Consider the following 9,192-nt stretch of genomic DNA (forward strand, 5'->3'; position numbering starts at 1 on the left):
CCCATTGGATTTAATTCCGAGGGTTTGGGGGGCTAGGATTTCTTGATTTCTATCCTGGACCTACGCTCCTTCATTCCCAGATCTGAAAATAGGTCTTTCAAATGCAAATGGTGGGTTAGTTCCACAATTATTTCCTTTAGTTGACCTGGTCTTTAAGGAGGTTTAAATGGGTTCTAGAGTGGGCTTCTTGTGTATCCGACCTTCTCTTATTATCTATTATATGGCTTATTTTTCCACTTTCCTCCCATTTGTATCTCAAATTCACTATTGTATTTACCTAAGTCCTGTTTTTCAAATAAATTTCCAAGAAGATACGAGAAATCCACTTGACTATAAGGAGTCAATTGGGGTTAGTCTCAAAAATCAATAAAATATATAAAAATAAAGCTTAGGAAACTAAATCATAAATTTCTCCTTTTTTCCTTAAATGGTGAATAATGATAATGAAAATCTAAAAAAATTGTGGTAAACATATTTATAAAAACATACTTTTATTGATCTAGTTTGATGTTATTAGGAGGCTTTCATACAAACTTGGTCAGGGTTCATCATTAACACAAGCTAGATACCCCCATACAACATTGAAGACTACCCTAAACTCTATTAGAAAATTAACTAAGTCATTCCCTAGATAGGTAAAATGTTTTTTATGTAGTTCAATATATTTGAGTGAAGTTAAAAGACATAATTCATCCCCCTCTGTTAGGTCACAATTAACAAGAAGATTGTAATGGTAAATGACTTTTTTTGAAGAACAAACTTGAAAAAAATTATAACTATTTACATGATAGTGAAAATGATGGTGATGGTGAAATATTTTGTATGGATATTATTTGGATGTCAAGTCAAATCCCGCCACCATGTTTTATTTAAGTTCTTTGAATAAAATACTAGTTCATTATTTTCATGTGCGATGTTTATAATGAAGTCCATGACTATGTGCAATGACATAGTGAATTATGATGTGATCATAATACAGTTATTGCTAGTGTTTAAACATGTATTAAAAACATTCCTATTCAATAAATAGTCGAGATGGACATTTAATTCTTTGGATATAATAGTATTGTTCATCATACTTATATGATGAATATACTTGATCCTATGGCTATTAGTTTGGCAACACTAAGGAGTGATAGTGGGTGCCCTTTTGAGAAAGAGTTCATTGAATTGATCCAAAAAATCCCTGAATGGTATTGTACCTAAATGTTAATCAGGTTGATTCATGTCATGGTTGTATAAGTGATCCATTAACTTGAGATACGAAGGAAATGTTGTGGATGGAGAAATACATTTTGACTACGACTTATAAGTTTCTAACCACGTGATTTAAACAAATCATAGCTCAGATAAAGTAAGAAGCTCAAGGAGATGATTGAGTGGTCAGGATCATCCATCCTCGGTATAAGAGGAGTTTGACTTAAGGAAGATGATGCAACTAAATCTATGGCCAGGGTAGTGAGGATAATGGAGAAGGCATTCTCTAATGATACCTGTTATGCATCAATACTAATCGAGTGATGGATTAGGGTTTGACAATCAACCATACTCTAAGTTGTTTGAGAGTCTTGGATAGATGAATAATTATAAATATACGGTAACCAATGATGGTAAAGATTCCACGAGAGAGTTTGAACACTACTCGGTATCTTCTAGAGGACAAGGTGTAGCTTGTCACCCCACAATAGGGTTCGCCCAACCGATATCCGTCCGATATCCGGTATCGGACAACCAATAACCGATATCCGGGAAAAAATGGGACGGTGCCGGATATCGGATATCGGATGATATCCGTCTCTGAGGGGTAGACGGATATCGGTACCAGATATCGAGGGGGGGGTGAGGACGACACAGGTATCAGATACCGGATATCGGATTTCGATATCCGGATATCAGAACCGATATCCGGATATCGATATCCAGTATCGATTGAAAAAAATAACCTTCGCATTATATACGACGAGTTAGTTTAATACACGTTGAATGGTTTTGATTTATATTCAATCTCGGTTAATATATAGAATGCAAACTTTTTTTTCCTTCCATATGGGATAACAGGATTTGAAGTTTAATGTAAACTCAGAATCCCGTTATCCCACATTGAAGATATCAGAAAAGTTTCTCTGTATATATTAAGTGAGTCTGACAATACATTTAATGTTAAAATAATATTTATACCAATTTTTGCTATATTTTAAGCCCCTTATATGTTCTATTTCCTTCCATATGGGATAAAGGGATTCCGAGTTTAACACAAAATCTGAATCCTATTATCCCATATGGAAGAAATTAAAAATACTCGACTATATATAATAAACATAGGGAACGGCACATCCAGGATGTGACGTCCCGGACGTGACGGGACGGATGACGAGCTGTGAAGAATGGTGACGTGATGAAATCTTCGTCACGTCATCGTCACATTATGCCTCTGAAGATTTTCAATAAATTCATCACGTACTCGTCATGCGTCGTCACATCCTCATTCCGTCACGTCAAAGTCACGGAGACAGCGTCACCGTCACTTGTGACGGAAATTACAAAATTATGTGAAATTATTATTATTATTATTACTTCTTATGATATGTTATTATTTCACTTACTATGTAACGTATATTCTCCTCTTCTTCTCTGCGTCAATTTCATTGTCTTCTTCTCTACCGTAGAAGGGTCGAAGCCCCCTGGACATTAGGTTGAAGCATGTAGCAAAGAGATTCATCGAGAAGAGAGATTCAATGATGAGGACTCCGCCAGCCAAAAAAATAGAATAATCCGCCCCAGATTCACCGGAGGAATTCCCACGCAACCCCGCTTTCGCCGACTCAAGAGAAGAGGGAAGCGTAACGGGGTTGTTCTTGTTCAAATCGCCAAATTTGGGTACTTTTCAAGGTTTTTTCTCATTTTCGCAGATTCCCCAGTTGTTGCATTCTTCTGGGTTTCCTCAAGAAACAAAATTGACCCTGATTTGCGATCAATCTCCGGTATGTTACTTTCCTATCTGTGATTTTCTCTCAAGAGAAAGTCCCGGTGATTTAATTAGTGTAATCTATTTAGTAATAAGATATAGTTGTATCAAAATTCCATCACGGACGTCATATGTGACAGACTATTCGTCACGTCATGCGTCTGGGCAACCCCGTCACCGTCACGTCGCCGTCACGAACAACCCATCACGCGTCACCGTCACCGTCACGGCTCATCTGATTCGTCACCGTCACCATCACGTCATCCGTCACGTGTCCATCACGGTGACGAGTGACGTGACGGATGGCGTTTGCCGATCCTAAATCAACAAGATGTGTGACCAATCAGAAAGCTCTTTTGTTACTCTCGTGCCCACGTTAATCTATGCAAAATGTGAGACATTTAATAATTAATATTATTTTTATTATAATTCGATGTGGATATCGGTTTTTGATATCCGCATCCGATATCCGATATCGCCATCTGCCCCGTTGAGACGGTGACGGATGCCGACATCGAGACGGATATCAATATCGGATATCAGCACTGTAGCCACTGATATCCGATACCGATATCCGATATCTGGATATCGGAAAAAATGGATAACGGAAAATGCCTTTCCAGTATCCGATACAACATCCATCCCTATACCGTCATCCAGCACGGGTATCGGGACGGGCGAACACTACCCCACAACCTGGAAACTTAACCTATCGATTGGGTTAAATCAATCCTTAGTTAATTAATCTATATGTTGATATAGTTAATTAATAAGGTTAGCCTATAATTATTATTGTGACACTGATTTATTAACTAGAATGATACATGGTCCTAGAGGGTTGCACACATAAGATCATATAGGCATTGGTGAATATATTTTACTTAATGGATTTTTTAAAGAAAAATCTAAGTGATATATAAATAGGGGAAGGGATACCCATTTTAGATATCCATGCTAGCAAGAATTGGGAGCCCCTCTTCTTGAATATCTAGAAGATCTCCTCACCATGAAGACACTCTTCCTTGGATGGGAGGGGGTCTCAAATCAGGCTTGCATGGGTGCTAAAAATGAGACCCCTTTCCCTCTTTATATTTCACTTAAGGTTTTTCTCAGAAACCCTCCAAAGTTAAATATATCCACCAATGCCCTTATGACCTTGTGTGTGTGATCCTCTAGGCCCATGTATCGTTCTAGTTAATAACTTTAATGGCCAAATAACATTTATTGACCAACCTTACTAATTAATTATATCAACATATAGATTAATTAAATAAGGATCGATTGAACCCAATAGATAGGTTAAGTTTCTAGCTCGTGGGGTGCCAAGCTACACCTCGTGCTCTAGAAGATACCGAGTAGTCTCGAACTCTCTCATGGAACCTTTACCATCATCGGTTACCATATATGTATAACCTATCATCCGCGCAAGACTCTCAAATGACTTAGGGTATGATTTATTGTCAAACCCTAATCCGCAATTCAATTAGTACTGATACGTAATGGGGATCATTGGAGAATGCCTTCTCTAATATCCTCACTACCCTGGCCAGGGATTTTTCTACATCGCCTTCCTCGGGTCAATCTCCTCTTATACCAAGGGCGGATGATCCATCTTGACCACACAATCATCTCTGTAAGCTTCTTACTACATCCGATCTATAACTTATTCGAATCCCTTGATTAGAGGTTCGTGTCATAGTCAAAACGTAGTCGTCCACTCGCGAGATGCCCTTGGTTTCTCAGGTTAGTGGATCACTTATACAACTGTGATTTTAATCAACCTGATTAACGTTTAGTATAATACCATTCAGGGATTCATACAGATCAATTCAGTGAACTCTTTCTCCAAAGAGCACCTACTATTTGTACTTAGTGTCGCCGCACTAATAGCTACAGGACCAGCTATACTTATCACATAAGTAGGACTAGCTAGTGCTATTATATCTAGATAATTCGACATCTGTATCGACTCTCCATCGAATAGGAATATTCAGAATACATGTTTAAAGACTAGTGATCACTGTATTATGATCTCATCATAATTCACTAAGTCATTGCACGTATTCATGGACTTCATTATAAACATCACACAGAATACTAATGAATGCAAGTATTTTATTCAATGAACTGAAATAAACATGGTAGTGTGATTGGCTTGACGGCCACATAATATCCATCACTCCATTCAACCCAGGAGAGAATCTTTGTGGTGAGAATATCTTCAAGATTACCAAGAAGAGTTGGAGAAGAAGAAGCGGAGATCCAAGAAAAATGTGAACATGTGGATATTCCAGAGGCTCGGCATGTGAATGGCTTGAGAATGATCTCAGAGTGAGCAAATTAAGGGTGGAACAAGTTCCCCAAGATGTACTGATAACATGCAAACTATTATAGAAATATGGTGCATAATCAAAAATATTTGCATCTAAATATCCATATTTTCATGTTATCATGTTTTAAACTGATTAAAATTGTGTTAGCGTGAATTTATGATTTTTTAGATTTTTTAGATTTTTTAGATTTTTTAGATTTTTTAGATTTTTTAGATTTTTTATATTTTTTAGATTTTTTAGATTTTTTAAATTTTTTAGAATTCTTACACATTTATTTGACTTTAGATTCATGAAGAAATTAATTTTACAAGGAAACCACTAATTTAGAATTAATAAAGATATTTTCTAAATATTTAATGGATTTTTTCAACATTTTCTCATATTTTCCAATACGAGATTCATTGAGAGATTCCTTTCTTAATGTGGAAGGCAAGATGAGCTGGCAACAGCTGGAGGAGATAGAAAAATGAAGAGATCAGATGGCCACTGATAATTCAGATTTTGGGGTAATTAGTGATGAGCTAACTTCACTAATTAGTGTCGTTGGTTTATCCGAATTAAAACAACACAAATTTATAATAACCTTACTAGCGTAGGGAGAGTAAGGGTCGATCCACAGGGAGCAAGGGTTTTGTGCTTTAGTTTTGTACTTTTTAATAATTTTAGAGGTAGGTTTACGACATATGAAGATAAATAACTAATTAAATAAAAATATATAACAAAGAAAAATATAATATTATTATAATATTATAATAATATTAATAGGCAGAAAATAATTTTTGGGTATTTTTTAGGAGTATTTTGAAAGCTAAAACAAAATAGGAAATGAAACAGTTTGGCGCTCTGGACTTAGTCAAAATTTGGCTAAGTCCGGATGCCAAATGGGGAAGGTTCCTTGGTGGAGGAGAGAGAAAAAAATGGACTGTACTAAAATCACTCTAGAATGAGTTCTAGAACGAATTTTAGAGCGTGGTTGGATGCACTGGAAGCGTCTGGATATTGGCTAGCTGATCCAAGACTAACCAAAAGACAAAAGACAAACAGAAAAGAATGAAAAAGGATAAATAATAAGGTAACCTCTTTGTCACACCCGCTAAGGTCCAAGGGACTTCTTCTTCTCCTTTCCACCAGCTTCTTCAGCCCTGGATGCTTCCTGCTCAGCCTGGCACTCACTGAGGTGAATGGATCTATGACTCAATTGCACTTAGGCTACCAAACATTACTTTGGATTGAATCACAAGATGAATTTTACAATAGGGTGAAGGGGTTTATATAGGGAGAGAGAGCAAAGGAGAGCCATTGGATTTTTAATACAATGGATGGCCAGATCTTCTTTTCAGGGTCATGATCCACGTCCATTATGGTCCTCCAATCAGCATTGAGACCTTTGAAATACCCCCTGGATGTTCAAGGCTTCTTTCCTTAATTAGCATTAAAGGTGCTATCTTTAAGTCTCCACCCTTGGATGTTTTGTGGATTGAATGGCTGGATCTTCTTCTCTGGCTTGGATCCACATCCAAGGTTGTCCTCCAATCATCATTTAAGCCCCTGAAATATTCATAAATAATCATGACTGGACCTTCCCCTTGCCCTCCTTTCTTTGGCCCAACATGCCTCTCATAGTGGGCTTAGTGGAGCTTCCTTAGTGAGCCTTTAGACTAGAGCCAATTGTCTTGCTTTGGGCCTTCTTTCTTGGCCCAGGGTTGTGGCTGAGCCTGCTCCTCTGGTCCAAATAGCTTCCTCTTCATTTAATTATCCCCTTTATTCATGAAATTTTCACCTAATTCCTGCATCTTCCACATAAACTAAGAAGAGAGTGAGATTCATTCCACTTAACTCATTGAGTTAAGTGGGGTTAGTCCCACAAATGATAATAATTAACTCCAAATTAGAAAAAGGTGATTTTGTTTCATGATGTTTCACAACTTAACATAAATGTTGATAATATATCCAGATAAAGATAAAGAAGTAGATAAATTAGCTGAAATTGCACATATATATTACTATCATTTTGGATTTATCAGCCACGATTCACAGAAATTGAAACCTTGGTATCTCAAGATCTGACCATGAGATTGAACTGAGATTTTGAGGGTAGTTTTTCTCTTCCTGCTCTTTCCATTCGCTAGAGGAATTTATATAATAATGTCATGAAGGGGAAAAACCACTTCGAATTGCCTCAACCCAAGTTGGCTAGAAAGGACACTACAAGCTTTAGAAGTCAAATTTATCTTCACCTATTGAGTTAATCTGGTGAGCTTCTTCTTCACCCCATGATCTTCTTCTTTTTTCCTCCAAAACACTAAGCAAGGGCGAAATATTCATGCTCTAGGAGGAGTTATTGAGGGGAGAGCATCACCTTAGTTCAAGAGTTCAATCTAGAATAAAAAACAAAGTAGATAGGTGATCTACCATTGCTAGGATCTCATTTAGATTGAATCTGTTATTACCTACATCCCATTCAGCACTTGTATTCAGTTTTTCATCAGGATCTTGTTTTCTCAAGGTAAAATCAAGATCAAGAAGGGGTAGGATTTCTTTCCATCCATTTATTCACTTAGATATTGATCATTTCAAGAGGATCAAGCCCTAAACACCACAATCATTATCATCGTTCATTCAAATGATCTGAATCTTCAGGAGAAGGTTCAGATCCCTTGATCACCTTCTCTCCTTTGGCATCCTCTCTTTACTTATTAGGCATTCCATTACTTCGTGCAATTTCTAGCTCCTAGAACCATAAAATAGATTAATATTTTGAGGATAGTTGCCTCCCTGTGGAACAAACCCTTTCTCATTCTATTCTTTCTGTATTTTGAAAAAGGAAATTTTATAAATTTTATTGCATAAGCTTAAATCTGAAAGTCACGATTAAACTTGCATTTAATCACACCATTTTTAGGCTTATTAGGTACATATGATGTGTTGTTTTCAAGATCAATTTAGAATCGATTGATCGCTTTCACACCGTAGAACAACTATTTTCTATAGATGAACCACGGCACCCAAACCTATAATTCTTTGGTAAAAAAACTAAATAATTTAGATAAAAACTAAATATGGTGGAAAATAAAGTATAATGAAATAAGATTAGTATCTCATGTTTGTAAAATTTCCTGGTACCCAAAGAATCTAATGACCTACACTTAATGAATATTATTGATTGCCGGATGATCCCAAAGTTTGATCAAATTCATAAGTTCTAATGATCCAAGAGACAACCAAGGCATATTGGTTCTGATAATTTTCAGAAATTTATTTAAATTATAATGCTTGTAACAGTTATTAGTCTATATGGGTGCATAGTATCCATGGGAGAACTATGTGACAGCAATGGCTATGGTTAGGGGGAGAAGTACTAGAGGTGACATGCTACAATGATGGTAGGAACATGCTCCAATGTTAGTGGTCATACACAACGGTAATGACAGGTTGCAGAAACATCGGAAGAAGTGTGAGTTATACATGGCGGTGGAGATGTAAAATTGAGATGGAGAGACAAAAAACACAACAAAATGTGAAAGTCTTCTTCCCTATCATTAAAAATGGGCCCATGATGGATAAAAGTTTTTTATTCCCAGGTGTGTCCGCATGATATTGGATCGGACAAAACAGATGGTCATTGTGGCTTTAGGATGCGTTGACATATTGTCATATGGGGCCAACATTAGCAACTTTATCCATCAATGCTGAGGTGTAGGATATTTTGGTGGGCTTAGATAGAAAATACAACCATCTCATCTTGGGATGGGATGATTCCGTAGATAAGATGATATCACTTCCCAAACCAATGCTGAGGACAGAACACAAGATGAGACTTGACCAGAGGATGACTATTGTAAATTATTTAACTCAACAATATATATATATATATATATATATATATAATTAGAG

This window comes from Wolffia australiana, chromosome 2 (assembly GCF_029677425.1).
Source record: "Wolffia australiana isolate 7733 chromosome 2, ASM2967742v1".
NCBI classification, from domain to species: domain Eukaryota; kingdom Viridiplantae; phylum Streptophyta; class Magnoliopsida; order Alismatales; family Araceae; genus Wolffia; species Wolffia australiana.